This window comes from Muntiacus reevesi, chromosome 4 (genome assembly GCF_963930625.1).
Source record: "Muntiacus reevesi chromosome 4, mMunRee1.1, whole genome shotgun sequence".
NCBI lineage: Eukaryota > Metazoa > Chordata > Mammalia > Artiodactyla > Cervidae > Muntiacus > Muntiacus reevesi.
Window position 1 is genome coordinate 85,949,475 of NC_089252.1, and position 18,370 is coordinate 85,967,844.

General features: G+C 41.8%; 1 protein-coding gene across 1 annotated transcript in view; it reads left to right on the plus strand.

The window, feature by feature from the left end:
• The first annotated feature begins 2,349 nt into the window (after positions 1–2,349).
• CNTN3 (contactin 3) overlaps positions 2,350–18,370 on the plus strand; it is a 392,050-nt gene continuing 376,029 nt past the window's right edge. Inside the window, exon 1 of the mRNA XM_065935286.1 lies at positions 2,350–2,485. The gene's annotated coding sequence lies outside the window, so the exon portion shown is untranslated. The remainder of the gene's footprint in view (positions 2,486–18,370) is intronic.

Sequence of the window (18,370 nt, forward strand, 5' to 3'; positions counted from 1 at the left end):
CAGTGGAGGGTTCAGGTTTAGATTTCTCTCCCTCTAATTTAAAGCAACTTCTGTCTTTTTTCCCGTTATTTTGCTGCCTGGGGCCAGTTCCCCCTCCTTGATAAAAATGCTCTTTCCCTTCCCATTAGACAGGGTCTATGTTTATGTATGTATGAGAAGGAAAATGCATTGTGAGACATCAACTTGAAAATATTAAGAGAAGAGGCACTCCTGTGATGAATGTGGGCCTGGCAGTAATTGCACCTGCTAGGTGAAGGCATGCACATAATTTGCATGGAAAGTTTTCTCAGTTTCTTCCAGAATACACCAGTTCTGCCCAATAAAACATGTTGTCACACTCAGGGGGTTTGCCAACATGTTCCCAGATTGCAAGCAAAAAGATTATTTACAGTAACCAATAACAACTGAAACGACCATAAACCACCGTTGGGTACCTGTTCTATTTTTTCTTTTGCTAAGTAGAGAGACCTTAAGGAGCCCAAATTTACTGCAATTTAATTCTGATGGGGAAAAGCACATTATTTTTATTTATAGTAGTGAGCTCTATCTATGCTTGCGTCCCCTCTTTTGAAACATAAATAATTCCATCTTCTTTTTTTTTTTTTTTCATTCAGTCATTTCTTTGACAGGGAAGAATAGTTTTCCTGATAAAGTGAGAGACAGGGTTAAAGTGGCCATGATCAAAGTTACCCAGTATATCCCAGGACCCTGCTGTGTGCTCACGGGGAACAGAGGCACAGCTGCCCAAATGGTTCTGGGGGAACACTGCCTCACTTTGAAGCAGTTTCTTTCTGCCAGCAGGCAGGACTGGAGCCCTGCGTGGGGGCTTCACTGAAGGGAGCAGTACCCTGCATCTTTCTGACTGGGGTTCTACCTGTTGTCTTGTATACCTCCTGAAGGAGTTTTCCAAAAGCTTGAATTCCTTTCTGAGTTGTAGGGGACTAAACAGAAACACATATTTCTGGGAGAAAGAAGCAAAAATGAGAAAGAACAGTCAAGCAGCCATTTTCCTTAAACCCCCTCTCAGATCTTTTTGGCCCAGGTCACTGCCCTTGACTGGAGGTTGTGTTCCTCCGACAGTAGGGATCCGAGAGAGGAACGGACAGGAGAGGAGACAGGGCCCTTTTAAGTGTAATTGAAAAAAAAAAAAAAAAAGAGTAGATTTTTTTTTTTAACTATAAAGGAAAGCAAATTTATGCTACATTTTAAAAACAATGTCGAATAATTATAAAATTCAGTCCCAGTTCCAGTTTTACTCACAAGGACTCTTGTTATCAGTATCTTGGGACATCCTTCCAGAAATGGTGAAGGCATAAATATGCATGCACACATGTATTATGAACAAAAAACTGGAAATACTTTTCCTGAACCCTTTTTCTCCTAGTAATACCTCTTGAAGGTCATTTCATGCCAGTATTGGTATATATACTTCCCTCTCTGTAGTTGCTTTATTATATTTTACATCCTATGCCTCCACTATGTTTTAACTAGCTATTCTCCTAATCATGGTAGGCTGTTTCCTACAGGTTTTCAATTAGAAGTAAAGCTACACTGAGCAACCCTTGCACAGGTAGGGAAGTAAGTGTAGTCTAGCTGTTCAAAGCGCGGGCTTAAGACTTCAGTAGGCTTTCATTCAAGGCCAGGTTCTCCACTGTCTGTTATTTAACAAAATAAAGGTGATAAGATCTACCTCACAGGATGCTTGTAAAAAGACACCGCCCCCCCAAGAGGGCTCAATGACTCAATGAAGCCTTAGTCAAATTATTTCCTAATCACTAAAGCAGGGAGTAATAATAGATCCAGGGAGTAATAATAGATCCAGGGGTGCTCTGGGGACAAGCAATAACTAATTCACTTCAACCGCGCAGTCTACTACCTGGTACAAAGAGAACCCGTAGTATATTACTGACTTCAATATTAAAATTGTCCATCTGTGTGCACTTGTAGGAGCGAAGCAGCAGAAACCCCCTACCCCTACCTTTAACCCCGTGCTCCCTGGAGCCCAACTGTGCGCGCACGAGGCCACCCAGTGGTGACGCGCTGAGCGCCTCCCCCCTCCGGCGCCGCGCCCAGGGCCCTGCGGCGGGCGAACGCACGCGGGCGCACGCGGCCCGAGCGGCGGGCGACGCGGGGTCCGGCGGGGCGCGGCGGGGCGAGCCGGCGGCGCGAGGCGCGGGACCTCGTTGGCTGTTCCGCGGCGCTCCCCGCCCCTCCCGCCCGCGCGTCTCCCCTCCTTCCCGCGCCCGCGCGGAGAGGCGGAGGCGCAGGCAGCGCTCGCTCGGCGCCGGCAGCAGCCACAGCAGCCTGGCGCGCGGTGGCGGCGGCTGTCGGGCGGGCGCCGTGGGCTCGGCTGGGAACAGCGCGGGCCGGGACACTGCGGCGGCGGCGGCTCGCGCGGGCGCGCACTGCTGCCCAGCGGGCCCGGGCTGTCGGTGGCAGGCAAGTTGGCGGGGTTGGCGCCTGGTCAGCTAGCTGCAGGGACCAGGTAGGTTCTGGCATGCCCGGCTCCTCGCGCCGGTCCGGGTACTGGGATGAGCCATCCGCTGGGGCAAACTTTCCTCACTGACTTCTTGGCTCCTCAGCCCCAAAGTTTGTTTGCAGAGAAATACACCTGAAGGGTCGAGAATAAAAGCTGCCTCTCCTGGCTGCTTTGCTTTAGGGGGGGTTATTTTGCCTTTTCTCGGGGGAGGATTGATTTCCGGATAGGAAGACGCCGCATCCCTGGCAGGAGCGTGGCGAAAAGCGAGGTGGGTTCCCCTCGCTTATCCTTTACGGAGCGGTTTTGGCCAGTGAAAGTTGGGAGGAAAAGTTGTGAACCATGAGGGTGCAGAGGAAGAACCCCAGGTCCCTGGTGCAGAGAGTGGAAATGAGAAACCTTTTTTTTTTTTTGCCAGAACCCTCCTTCCTGGCTTCCAGCTCTGAGCAAGCCAGGGTGGAGGATGCTTCTATTAGCAATCAAGTTTTCCAGCTGCATTCTGTTTCCACTTTCAAATCTGCAGTCTTGGACGGAATCCTCCGTTGCGTTCATTTGCCAGGTTTTCTCTGATGGGCAGTGATCCAGTGTAATTGAGATTGGCCGCTCGTCTTTGGATGATTCTCAGTTCTCTGAGGAGCCTTGCAAAGCTCACCAAGCGGGTACCAGAATATTGAGATCAGAAAACTGGGAAGTGCTAACCGGCGCTCCAAGTCAGAGCACCTTAGGGGATTTTTTTTTTTTTTTTTTTTTTTTTCTTGGTTTGCTCGATATGAACAGCTTCTGGGCTCTGCTTGTGCAAAGCTCCACAGCTCACCAGTCCTATGCTTCCCTGTATCCTTCCCTGTTTCGTATTTGTTTATTGATTTACAACACGGAGATGCGCTCAGAGGAATGATTTAATAACAAACGGTGCCCGCTATGGAAAGGAGAGCAAATCTCCGTTCTGAGCCTGAGGGAGGGACACAGACAGAGCTCTGGGAAAGGGGTGGCTAAATCTGTTCCTCTCAAACCAAGATGTGGGGAAACACAGCTAGAGAAAGCAGCAGACAGGAGATCTGTCATGTGCAGGAGGGAGGTCAGAAACCCCAGCTCATATGGTGACTAGCTAAATCCAGAAATAATTTAAAGATGATTAAGCAAGAATAACTGGGGGGAAAAAAAGTAGGAAGACTGTGAGTGCTGTGGTCTCTGTCTACCCCCACAGAGATGAATATCACACCAGCTGAAAAAGAATCCTGATCTGTAAATAGATTAAAAACAGGAATTAATCAGAACAATGAATCAGAGCCCTTCTTAGATTGAAAGGAGGAGTAATTGCTTTTGAAACAGCTATTTATGTCTCAATATTGAAGTCAAATGTGTTACTTTTGCCTAGTTAGCCCCTGTTTACAAACAGTAACAGGACTTTGGCTGCTGTAACCTGGCATCTGAGTTTGTGCTTTTAACCCTTTGTGGGTCAAGGTACAGGGACGAAGTTATCTGGGGTTAATATCCATATCCGTTTGAACCGTGCTTGCAAAATGCCTACTATGTGCCAATTACTGAGTGCAATAAGACAGATTCTCCCAAGCATTGTTCATAAAAGATGTCTGATAGGTTCAGCTTTCTTAATGGGAAGACTGCAAATTATAAGATTAGGGGCTTCAGGGATTACTCATGTTTGAATGGTTGCTTGTAATCAGTTGAGAGTCAACATGTGGTTTGAGGACCCCGGAAAGGATCCATGTCCATCAGGAACGTAGAGCAAATTGCTGCACATTTGTTTTTTCACGAGTGGTGGGATTGAATACATATGCATGGGCCTCCTGTCTAAAGATGGGCTATCAGAGGCATTGAGTGGGCTAATTGATTTGCAGCAGAATAGATTCAGGCACTGCCTGCCTCAGCAGACAATAACATTCAGCCCCATGCCCTACTTGCTTGTGGATGTCATTAATGTAAGTCTGAAGACATGAAGGCATTAAGTTCATTTCTGCAGGAGAACGCTAACTTTTAAATATCCTTTGCAACACAACCAGATAGCCCTTCAAATGGGAACAAAACATTTAATAGGACCAAAGTGCTGAGCAATTTCAACTCGAGCAAAAGATTAGCTGCGGACAACAAGCTGTGGCCTTTCGGTTGCTGATTTATGTTCAATTTTATCACTGTCACTTTTCATATATGCCTAGTTATTGCAAAATAATAACCTCTTGGCTCTGCTGGCAAGGTATGTCTTTCTCTTTTATAAGTTCCTAACTCCTTCTCATCCATTTAGTATACATTTTCCAGCTTTGTTTTTACTGCATAATTTAAGTGTCCAACTTGAAGTTCTCATTAACTCTTAATATGTTCTGTGCTGAAATAGTATATAGATATAATTGCCCCTTTCAAGCTACCAGATCTATATATAGCTCCGTGTATTGTTGCAGTGTCACCAAACAGAGAAGCTCTATTTTCCAGTTACCAGTTATTAAGTTGTTAGCAGTAAGGTACGCAGATGGCAGGAGGATTTATTGATGCTGTGCATGTTTGCCTGCCATCTCTGATTTAACCATTACCAGTCCAACTTTAATAACCCTTCTGATCTTAGGGAGGTGCTTTGTTCCCCTGATGATGCATCTCTGAGGTGCTCCTATAGTTTCATGAGTCACCTAATGCTATCGGGCTATTCCTTTCTTAGGCTTGATAATAGTGCATTGGATAATACTCTTTTTTGCAAAGATGTTTGGCAGTAATTAGCATGCTGCAGCCACAAAATATTTAACATAGAACACTGCTTGACATTGATGGGTTACAGATCTCAGTCTCAGATCTAATTTGTATAAAAAATTCAGAATTGAGTATTGGATCATGTGTGTGAACTGACTTTTGTGTCCACTCCCTGCAAGTGTTCTTTGCCCCTTTAGTCCCTTTCCCATTGCAGCTCAGTATGTCTCCTAAACACGATGGAATATTCCTTTTGAAAATTTGCTGCAGGAGAAATGCACTTTCTCTTTGAAACTTTGTATGCCAAGTTTCAATCCACAGTACAGTTTTATTTCCCCGCCTTTTTATGTACATGTTATAAACAAGAAATAAGGCTTTGTAATAGAAGTGCTGGCAGAACTTTATTGCATCTCAAACAGCTCTGCTACTTGGAATGTAAATATTTGTAGAATCTTTACTGTGCAAGAAGCTGCCTTGCAAAAAAGTGAGAAGAAATGACTATTTTATTAAGTAGGATAAAATAATTCAGAAGGTATGCATATTCCTTATGGCAGACGTATTGACATTTTAAGAAATAGATTATGTATGTTATAGCAATTCCATAGCACTCTCTTAGGTGCCTTTAGAACTCAGACTATAAATTTTCTGTGTTCTAAAATAGAACAGATTTGTTTTTCTAAATCGTGACTCTGAATGCCTTGCAAATGTTAAGAGATGAGCTCGGTAATTCAAAAAGCACTTTGATTATATTGCTGATAAATGAGCCTGACAGTATACTATTTTTAATAGAATAAAGAATTATTGGGATCACGATACTTGAAAAACTCTTATTTTGGGAACTAGTGCAACTCAGTTCTCATGTGTGCTTTTGATTATAACCCTAAAACATTTCTCTGATTTGCCCACTTCCCTCCAGTCATAGCATCTTACTCCAACTCACCATTTTCTCTCCTGAGACAACTACACTGGCTTCCCTTCCTTCTTTCTTGCCTCTTATCCCAAATTCTTCTCACACAGCTGTCAGGGCAGTGTTTTTCTTTCTTAAATGTAAATTAAATTAGTACTCCTCTCCTCCAAGGACTTAGATGGCTTTCTGTGGTGTTCAGAGCTATTTGTGATAAGAGAGTCCTGTAGGATTCAAACACTACCAGTAAGAACTTACTAGGCTTTATTTTTTATGTCCCTGGTTTTGTTGACCTCTTTCCTGCCTTAGGGCTTCATCTGTCCTTTTGTTTGGTAGCTCTCTTTAGCCTTTGCCCCCAAACATACAAAAACACATGAAGACACACACACACACTCTGAAGATTTTGCCAGATGCTCATTCCTCAGGTCACAGTTCAAATACCAGTTTCTAAGAGAGGGCTCTCTTTCATTTCCTTTCTTCTCTAAATAGGGCACCTCTGTTAGACTTTTTCTGTTCATATCCTCCAGAACTTTCTCTTCATGTCCTCCTTATTGTGACTTGGAACCGTGTCCTCATCTGTTACCTGTTGACTGTTCCGTCAGCCATCTGGTAATCAGTTGTTCAGTCGCTCAGTTGCATCCAACGCTCTGTGACCCCATTGGCACGCTGCAGCACGCCAGGCTTCCCTGTCCTTGACTATCTCCCGGAGCTTGCTCAAACTCATGCCCATTGAGTTGGTGATGCCATCCAACCATCTGGTCCTCTGTCATCCCCTTTTCCTCCTGCCTTTAGTCTTTTCCACCATCAAGGTCTTTTCCAATGAGTTGGGTCTTTTCAAATGAGTTGGCTCTTTGTATCAGGTGGCCAAAGTATTGGAGCTTCAGTATCAATCATTCCGATGAATATTCAGGCTTGATTTCCCTTAGGATTGACTGGTTTGATCTTCATGCAGTCCAAGGGACTCTCAGGAGTCTTCGCTAGCACCCGAGTTCGAAAGAATTGATTCTTCAGCACTCAGCCTTCTTTATGATCTGACACCCACATCTATGTGTGACTACTGGAAAAATCATAACTTTGACTAGACAGACATTTGTTGGCAAAGTAATGTCTCTGCTTTGTAATAATGTGGTCTAGGTTTGCCATAGCTTTTCTTCTAAGGAGCAAGAGTCTTTAATTTCATGGCTGCAGTCACCATCTGCAGTGATTTTGGAGCCCAAGAAGATAAAATCTGTCACTGTTTCCATTGTTAATCCATTTTTTGCCATGAAGTGATGGAACCGGATGCCATGATCTTAGTTTTCTGAAAGTTGAGTTTTAAGACAGCTTTTTCACTTTCCTTGTTCACTTTCATCAAGAGGTTCTTTAGTGCCTCTTTGCTTTCTGCCATAATGTTGTCATCTGCATATCTGAGATTATTGGTATTTCTCCCAGCAATCTCGATTCCAGCTTGTGCTTCATCCAACCTGGCATTTCACATAATGTATTCTGCTTACAATTTAAATAAGCAGGGTGACAATATATAGCCTTAATGTACTCCTTTACCAACTTTGAACCAGTATGTTTTTCCATGTCTGGTTCTAACTTGCTTCTTGACCTACATACAGATTTGTTAGGAGCAGATACGTTGTCTCTTTAAGAATTTTCCACAGTTTGTTGTGATCCACACAGTTAAAGGCTTCATTTAGTGTAGTCCATGAAGCTTCAGTAGATGTTTTTCTAGAATTCTCTTGCTTTTTCTGTGATCCGATGGATGTTGACAATTTGATCACTGGTTCCTCTGTCTTTTCTAAATTCAGCTTGTACATCTGGAAGTTATCAGTCCATGTACTGTTGAAGCATAACTTAAAGGATTTTGATCATTACTTTGCTAGCATGTGAAATAAGTGCAATTATGAGATAGTGTAAACATTTTTTGGCATTGCCCTTCTTTTGGTTTGGAATGAAAGCTGAACATTTCCAGTCCTGTGGCCACTGCTGTTTTCCAAATTTGCTGACATATTGGGTGTAGCACTTTAACAGCAGCAAGAAATAGCTCAGGTGGAATTCCATCACCTCCACTAGCTTTGTTCGTAGTGATGCTTCCTAAGGCCCACTTGACTTTGCACTACAGGATGTCTGGTTCTAGATGAGTGATCACACCATTGTATATATCCGTGTCATAATGATCTTTCTTGTATAGTTCTTCTGTGTATGCTTGCCACCTCTTCTTAATCTCTTCTGTCCATGCCATTTCTGTCCTTTATTGTGCCCATCTTTCCATGAACTATTCCCTTGGTATCTCAGATTTTCTTGAAGAGATTTCTAGTCTTTTCCCATTCTATTGTTTTCCTCTATTTTCACTTAGGAAGGCTTTCTTACATATCCTTGTTATTCTTTGGAACTGTGCATTCACATGGGTATATCTATCCTTTTCTCCTTTGCCTTTTGCTTTTTTCCTGTTATTTGTGAGACCTCCTGAGACTACCCTTTTACCTTTTTGCATTTCTTTTTCTTGGGGATGGTTTTGAACAGTGCCTTCAGTACAGTGTTATGAACCTCCATCAATAGTTCTTCAGGCACTCTTTCTATCAGATCTAATCCCTTGAATATGTTTGTCACTTCCACTGTATAATTGTAAGGGATTTGATTTAGATACCTGAATGGTCTAGTGGTTTTCCTTACTTTCTTTAATTTAAGTCTGAATTTTACAATAACTAGTTCATGATTTGAGCCACAGTCAGCTCTTGGTCTTTTTCTTTTTGTTTGCTGGCTGTATAGAGCTTCTTCATCTTTGGCTGCAAAGAATATAATGAATCTGATTTCATTACAGGCTTCCCTGATGGTTCAGATGGTAAAGAGGCCAGTTTCCGTATTGACCATATGATGATGTCCATGTCTAGAGCCATCTCTTGTGTTGTTGGAGGAGGTTGTTTGCTATGACCAGTGTGTTCTCTTGGCAAAACTCTGTTAGTCTTTGTCCTGCTTCATTTTTTACTCCAAGGCCAAACTTGCCTGTTACTCCAGGTATCTCTTGATTTCTTACTTTTGCATTTCAGTTGCCTATGATGAAAAAGACACCTTTCTTTGATGTTAGTTCTAGAAGGTCTTGTAGGTCTTCATAGAACCGTTCACCTTCAACTTCTTCAGCATTACTGGTTGGGGCATAGACTTGAATTACTATTATGTTAAATGGTTTGCCTTGGAAATGAACAGAGATCATTCTGTTGTTTTTGAGATTGCACCCAAGCACTGCATTTTGAACTCTTTTGTTGACTATGATGGCTACTCCATTTCTTCTAAGGGATTCTTGCCCACAGTTGTAGATAAAATGGTCATCTGAATTAAATCTACCTGTTCCCATCCATTTTAATTCAGTGAGTCCATCGATGTTCATTCTTGTTATCTGTTTGACCACTTTCAATTTACTTTGATTCATGGACCTAACATTCCAGGTTCCTATTGCAGTATTGTTCTTCACAGCATCAGACTTTACTCCCACCCCCAGACACATCCACAACTGGGTGATGTTTCTGCTGTGGCTTAGTCTCTTCATTCCTTCTGGAGCTATTTCTCCACTCTTCTCCAGTAGCATATCCAGCAGCTACTGACCTTAGTTCATCTTTCAGTGTCATATCTTTTTGCTTTTTCATACTGTTCATGGGGTTCTCAAGGCAAGAATGATGAAGTGGTTTGCCATTCTCTTCTCCAGAGTACCACATTTTGTCAGAACTCTACACCATGACCTGTCCATCTTGGAGGCCCTACATTGTATGACTCATAGCTTCATTGAGTTAGACAGGGCTGCAGTCCATGTGATCAGTCGGTTAAGCAGTTACCACATCTGTTTCCCTTGTTACTGCAAGGCAGGTCCTGTCAATAGTACCTGGCTCACAGTGAGTTTGACCCACCCATGCAGCTTGCTGTTGCTGTTCACTTTCTAAGTTGTATCTGACTCTTTGTGACCCCAAGGACTGTGTAGCCCTCCAGGCTGCTCTGTCCATGGGATTTTCAAGGCAAGAATACTGGAGTGGGTTGACATTTTCTTCTCCTGGGGATCTTCCTGACCCAGGAATCGAACCCCTGTCTCCTGCTTGGCTAGTAGATTCTTTACCACCGAGCCACTAAGAAACCCTGATCCCACCCGTGAGAACTGTGCTTTGGGGGCATTGAGTTTGCAACATGTGACTGAGCACCCCTGTGACCAAGGATTCTGTGAAGATTCTCCCTGTTCAGCAAAAGTCTGCAGCTGGCTTTCAGAGTATTCTCTCTGTGGCATTGTGCATAGTCTCTTAGATCTCTTGAATATCTACTACTTCAGACTTCTTTTGTCAATATGGCAGTCATCCTTTTTCTTCTCAAGCTGGTTCAAATTTAGAAGGTGTCTTTTTTCTTTGACTCTCATCGTGGTCCTCAAGGGATGTGGCACCAGAGGTGATTGGCATCATCCTCTTCCTTTGTTCCTGTAGGTAGTCAGCTGCTTAAAAATACAAGAACTTGTATTCAGGTTATTATGCACCAGTGTAGTATCCAGGGGTGACTCAGGTAAAGAATCTGCCTGCGATGCGGGAGATCCAGGTTTGATCCCTAGATTGGGAAGATCCCCTGGAGAAGGGAATAGCTACCTACTCCAGTATTCTTGCCTGGAGAATTCCATGGACAGAGAAGGCTGGTGGGCTATAGTCCATGGGTTGCAAAGAATCGAACACAACTGAGTGACTAACACCTTCGTTTTAGGATCCAAGCACTTTATTTCCTGTACACATTTTACTTAAATACGGCAGGTTAAGAAACGATCTTCCTTCCCACACTCCCTTTCTTGCTCCAGTCTTTCCAACCCATGGTGTTGTGTTAATTCATCTTATGTCTTTGGACAGTCACTGCCTAGAGAAAAAGTGCCACTGATGCACCTGTCTACATGAGACTTCTTCCCCTGCTTCCCCCCACATAGAGCATTCCCACTACAGGCACCATCTTTAACTTTCCTTACAATTCAGTGTGACACGACTTCAAGGTTTCTGCACCCAGGGGTTCCATCTCAAGCCCCTCATTCCCATTTCAGTTCATCTCTACCCTCAATTCACTGTTGCCTCTGACAGGAAAGCTCTTTACTTTCAATCCTGCCATTTATCCAGTTATGCCCATCCATGTTTCTCCAAGAAGTTTTTCTTGTCCTCCCAGACTAGATTTGCCCCACACTGTCTGCTCTTACCTGTGTTTTAAAATGTTCTTTAGAGAGACAATGGATTAGAGTTTAACACTGTTCATTTTTTAATATCTGCCTTTCCTGATAGTCTGTGAGTAGAGTAGAACCCACATATTAGGATTTTGGTAAGTATTTGTGGAAGGAAAAATAGATTCTACTGTAGTTATATTAGGGCTTCTTTTTTTGAACTTAAAATTATTTTAGTGTATACGTAAAGATTTTATTTTACTTTACATAGGGTGACAAGCCATTCATTGACAGTAGATGAATATCTTGATAATGATCTGAATTTAGAAAATTATTTTAACAGACCTATACCCTAAAAGAAGCATAAGCTAAAGGTTGTCAGTATCAAGGATTGGTCCTTGGTGTAATTGGTTCATTTTAGTGCAAGGGGATACTTTGGAGTTCTCAAATTTTATTTTTTATTAGAATTAAACATTGGGATAAGAAATAACTAAATGACTGCGTTGCAAGAAATCAAAGGCATTTCTTCCTGAGCTATAATTTTAATTGCTTATAAATGGATGAAAGCTTTATGAGCATTAAACAGTCTCACCAGTTATCCTTCAAACAGAAAGCCCCTTTTATTGCGCTGAATATACTCTTTTTTTCACTGCTTCACAGTTAATGATCTTTCTAGAAACATGAACTGTCCTTCTTGTAATAATGGAAATCCCTTGGCCCTTACAGGACTTTCGGAGTTACCTGTGGGAGTGAGTCTTGGTAACCTACATCTTAAAACTTTTTGTTTTGAAGTTATTATACTCATAGCAAGTTGCAGAGATAGTACAAAGAGTTCTGAATATCCTTCACCCAACTACCCGTGATGGTGACGTTGCCTATAGCTGTAGTATCATACCAGAACCAGTAAATCGATCCTAGTGCGTTATATTAACTAGACAACAGATCTTATTCTAGTGTCACTATTGTTTTAACCTGATTGCAAGGATGTGTATATACCTCTGTGCTGTTTTATGCCATATATAGGTTCACGAGTCTAGAATTTTAATTCAAAGGACAACTGTCCTGAGAGCTGCAGTTTCGGTGTGAGCCTGCACTGATGTAATATTTTTCAAGTATCTTTGAGGAGTCAAAAGTTCCACTTCTACAGACCTTTTTCCATGCAAATATTTGTCTCCTTCTTAAATATCATGCAGTTCTTTACCTCGGAGTTGCCTGTATGTTAAAAAAAAAAGGTTGCTATGGAAATGGAAATCTTGGCATTTTATAAAACAGGATATGACATTTGGGTGGTTCTCTGTGGTCATTGGTTTGGGAATCTGTGTTGACTTTCAGTACTACTTTTAACAAGTCCTGCAGGTAAACATGTTTGTTTAATCAGAGTTGGATAGCACTTTTATGCCACCAGGATGAAGACCCAGCTGAATGCATTCTTGTACTTTCAAACTGAATCAGAGTCCATTTTTATTTCTTACATAGAAATAGTCACTCTTTAAAATAACTTAACACGTTGCAGTAGACGGTAATGACCCTTTTCAGGCAATTAAAATCAACTGAACAGTATAGCTAGTGATCTAATCTTATGGCTGCTACTCACTTGAGCTGGCCGCCTCTGTGAATGTAAAGCAGCAGAAAGTTGCTGATTACCATTCCTTGTTACTAATTCTGATGAATATTCTGAAGCCTCTAGAATATAGATAAGGCAGTTATACCCAAGTTGGGTGCCTGCAACAGTAGACAGTACCTCCTTTACCCCCACCCATTCCCTATACCTACAAAGGCATTCACATTTATATATTGGGCAGTTTGCCATTTTTCTCAACTATTCTCAGTGACTCTTTACTGGCGCTTCTTTTATTTTTGACAAGTAAAACCACCTGAGCACTGTGTATACCTGCTGTGCAGTTTGGAAACTTGAGTCTTGGGTGTCAAATATTTTCTCACTCATAATTTCATGCCATTAAATAAAATGTTTCTCATATGCAATGGAAAGATAATACATGTTTACACTTAGTGCTAATTTACTGAATTGTTATTTCACTAATATTAAGCAGTAATTGCCTCTGTGGGTTTGGTGTTGTAGTACTCATTAGAGATATTAGTTTTTAAAAATAACAGAAAGATCTTAATATATAGGTTTTGTTGTGTCATGAAACAAACCATGTATTCTGTAAAGGTTCTTATACGTGGAGGGCATACATATCTCCAAAGATGAGAAATGCTAGACTTATAGGCATTATCTCTTTTTAATCTAATAGGGTCATAATTGTCTGTTGCTGTAAATGTTTTTGCATTACAACTTGCTTGGGAATATTCTTGTCATTTTTCCAGAAACTTCTTATGTGGTTTTCTTCCTGAATCTTGATTTTCTTTTTTTTTTTTTTAATTATTATTCCATCTGATTATTAGTAATCTGATTATTTCTTTGTCATTCTTCCCACCCACTTTGATTCATCTCCCCAACACACCTTACCCAAGGCATAGATTAGAATAGGGAATAGGTTAATCCCAAATCATAAAGTCATAAGACTTCCCAGGTGGTGCTAGTGGTAAAGAGCTTGCCTGCCAATGTAGGAGATGTAAATGATGCAGGTTTGATCCTTGGGTCAGGAAGATCCCCTGGAGGAGGGCATGGCTACCCACTCTCGTATTCTTGCCTGACAGGACTGAAGCGACTTAGCACGCACACACACACACAACTTAATAGAGTAAGAAATACATTCATTTTGTATGCGTTCAAGCAGAAGAGAATAAAATCTAATGATGGAGAGTCTTTTGCAGTTTTATATAGGGTTAAATGTCAGTGTTATTTAAAGTTAGTATCTTCTTCTTCCCTTCTTTTTCATCTCCCCTTCTCTTTATTTCCTTTTCTTAGTTTTATTTCTTGCTTTAGGGTCATTTTTGAACTGACTCTTCTATACTGACCCCTAGTGGGTAAAGGTTTCCAATTGTCTGTAATCGAAAAAATTACATATGTTTGCAGGTGTCCCCCTCCCGCCACCCCTAGGGACAGGAAAGGAAAGTCTAAACTGTGTCTGTCAAGTTGGATTGTCAGAGAAAAATAACTTTAGAAAAAGATAAAGAACACAGCAGCCCTGTGGGAGACTGTCTGCAAAGATGGCTGCAATAAAACTGTCTTTGTTTCTCTGCTCTTTCTTCCCTTTAAGCAATTAGTCTATTTCCCTTCCCTTTAGGCTAAGTTATGGTATTTGAGCAATAAAATGTAGATAAAGTGAAGTGTAGGTATGAATCTGAATGCTGATCCTCAACTTTAAGACACTGGGAGGTTCCATTCTTGCCATGAGTTGTTGTTTTAGTTGCTAAGTCACATCCGACTCTTTGTGACCCCATGGACTGTAGCCTGCCAGGCTCCTCTGTCCGTGGAATTTCCCAGGCAAGAATACTGAATTAGGTTGCCATGCCCTTCTTCAGGGGATCTTCAAGAACCAGGGATCGAACCTGTGTCTCCTGCATTGACAGTGGATTCTTTATCACTGAGCCCCTTGGGAACCCCATCTTACCCTGAGACCACCACATAAAAAGTCCAGGAAAGCCTTTTAACAATGAGTAGCCAGATAAAGACAGAGCCAATAACCAAAATTGGTAATCAGTCATGTGAGTGATCAGTTAAGTCATCGAAAGATTAATATTACATGAATGACCCCAGGCATAATGGCAAACCAATTGCTCAGCTTAACTCAGGTCAAATGCATAATAATCAGCAAATACATGTGGTTAAGTGATTCAGTTTGGGGGTAGATTTATGCAGCAATAACACATATATTCTAATTTTAAAAGCATATTATAAAAATAGGTAAATGTTCTTGAAACATGGGGTCTTATCTCTTTTTTGTTATTTTATAGAAGTTTTTAGTCAGCTTTTCTTTTGTAAATAACTATCTGAAAAATCTCAAGGGTTTCTAACAATAGAATCCCCTCCCCCCTGTTGCCTGTGAGCCGAGGGTTGGCACCGGGACGGTCTGGCTCCCTTCCATGCTGTGGAGTGACCGTGGCATCTGCCCGCTGTGGCTTTCCATTTTGGAGTCCAGGTTGAAGGCCCAGCTGTAGTGGATACTGTGGTGCTCTCTCCGGGTCCACCTATTCCGGGCTGATATATCTACCCATGTCTGCTCGGAATACTGCTACCAGTGGCCCTCAGCGTCCTCTCCCCGCTAGGAATTTCCTTCTGTGTAGGGAGCTGTCTCAGCCAAGTCTATGCCTTTTCTTGGGTGGTGGCTCATACAGGTGACTGACTGATACAGGGGCAACAAAACCTGGTCCCCTGGTTTTGGCACACCTCTGAAGGACCATCCCAACTCCAGAAGCCCTTTAGGACCACTGATGCCTCCACTGTAGCTACTTTACCGGTTCCCCTCTGGCTCTTCTTGCCTTTTTTCTTTTCTTAACTTCCTAATACCCTTATTTTTTTTTTTCTTTTTTCTTTTTTCACAATCATTTCTCCATTCAACCTTCTTCATCTCAGATTTTGTTCCTAGGGAATTCAAGTTAAGAAAGCTCCTTATTTCTGGTATATTCTTATGGAAGGGAGTAGAAACCCAAGGGACTTACATGAACTGTGCAGTTGCTTTCAAAACTTTGGCTAGAACTGGTCATGTATCAGGTTTTCTAGCATTTCATTGGCCAGAAGCCACCATATGGCCAATAAAAAGATAAAGTAAATGTTTACAAATCATAGTAAATCTACTGTAGTGTACCTGTTGCACACAAAGAATACTTTTAATCACATGTATACAAATTTTGCTCACTTCCTCTACATAGACTATACTCCCAAAGTCTTATCTAATCATATCATCAGGCTAGAAGTCTAAGATTTTAGTAAAGTCTCAACATCTTATGAGACTAAGCCAGACCCTTCCTAGTACATTATAGTTTCTTCTGGGTCCTGGCGTATGTCTCATATCTTGATATGCTATCAGAAGACTGCACGGGCAAGACAATGGGCAGAAACACATTCCACATATAGGTCCGGGGGTGAAGAAGAACTATTTGTGAATCATGAGTACAGTTTACATCTATGATTGATTTATTGCCACAGTAATTCAAGTCCATACCTCAACCAGTAATGCCGAAGGAGCTGAAGTTGAACAGTTCTATGAAGACCTACAAGACCTTCTAGAACTAACACCCAAAAAAGATGTCCTTTTCATTATAGGGGACTGGAATACAAAAGTAGGAAGTCAAGAAACACCTGGAGTAACAGGCAAATTTGGCCTTGGAGTACAGAATGAAGCAGGGCAAAGGCTAATAGAGTTCTGCCAAGAGAATGTGCTGGTCATCGCAAACACCCTCTTCCAACAGCACCAGAGAAGACTCATGGCCATCACCAGATGGTCGACACTGAAATCAGATTGATTATATTCTTTGCAGCCAAAGATGGAGAAGCTCTATATAGTCAGCAAAAACAAGAATGGGAGCTGACTGTGGCTCGGATCATGAACTACTTATTGCCAAATTCAGACTGAAATTGAAGAAAGTAGGGAAAACCACTAGACCATTCAGGTATGACCTAAATCAAATCCCTTATGACTATACAGTGGAGGTGAGAAATAGATATAAGAGACTAGGTCTGATAGAGTGCTGGATGAACTGTGGACGGAGGTTCGTGACATTGTACAGGAGACAGGAATCAAAACCATCCCCAAGAAAAAGAAAAAAAGAAAAAAAGCAAAATGACTGTCTGAGGAGGCCTTACAAATAGCTGTGAAAGGATGGGAAGCAAAAAGCAAAGGAGAAAAGGAAAGATATAACCATTTGAATGCAGAGTTCCAAAGAACAGCAAGGAGAGATAAGAAAGCCTTCCTCAGTAATCAACACAAGGAAATAGACGTAAACAATAAATAGGAAAGACTAGAGATCTCTTCAAGAAAATTAGAGATAGCAGTGGAACATTTTATGCAAATATGAACTCAACAAAGGACAAAAATGGTAGGGACCTAACAGAAGCAGAAAGGAGAGGTGGCAAGAATACACAGAAGAACTGTACAGGAAAGATCTTCACAACCCAGATAATCATGATGGTGTGATCACTCACCTAGAGCCAGACATCCTGGAATGTGAAGTCAAGTGGGCCTTAGAAAGCATCACTATGAACAAAGCTAGTGGATGTGATGGAATTCCAGTTGAGCTATTTCAAATCCTAAAAGGTGATGCTGTGAAAGTGCTGCACTAAATACGTCTGCAAATATGGAAAAGTCAGCAGTGGCCACAGGACTGGAAAAGGTCAGTTTTCATTCAAATCCCAGAGAAAGGCAATGCCAAAGAATGATCAAACTACCACACAATTGCACTCATCTCACATGCTAGTAAAGTAATGCTCAAAATTCTCCAGGCCAGACTTCAGCAATACATGAACCGTGAACTTCCAGATGTTCAAGCTGGAATTAGAAAAGGCAGAGGAACCAGAAATCAAATTGCCAACATCCGATGGATCATCAAAAAAGCAAGAGAGTTCCAGAAAAACATCTATTTCTGCCTTATTAACTAAAGCCTTTGACTGTGTGGATCACAATATACTGTGGAAAATTCTTCAAGAGATGGGAATACCAGACCACGTGACCTGCCTCTTGAGAAACCTGTATGCAGGTCAGGAAGCAGCAGTTAGAACTGGACATGGAATAACAGACTGGTTCCAAATAGGAAAAGGAGTATGTCAAGGCTGTATATTGTCACTCTGCTTATTTAACTTATATGCAGAGTTCATCATGAGAAAGGCTGGGCTGGAGGAAACACAAGCTGGAATCAAGATTGCCAGGAGAAATATCAATAACCTCAGATATGCAGATGACACCACCCTTTTGGCAGAAAGTGAAGAAGAACTAAAGAGCCTCTTGATGAAAGTGAAGGAGGAGAGTGAAAACCTTGGCTTAAAGCTCAACATTCAGAAAACTAAGATCATGGCATCCAGTCCCATCACTTCATGGCAGAGAGATGGGGAAACAGTGGACACCGTGACTGACTTTATTTTTCTGGGCTCCAAAATCACTGCAGATGGTGACTGCAGCCATGAAATTTAAAGACACTTACTACTTGGAAGGAAAGTTGTGACCAACCTAGATAGCATATTAAAAAGCAGAGGCATTACTTTGCCAACAAAGGTCCGTCTGGTCAAGGCTATGGTTTTTCCAGTGCTTATGTA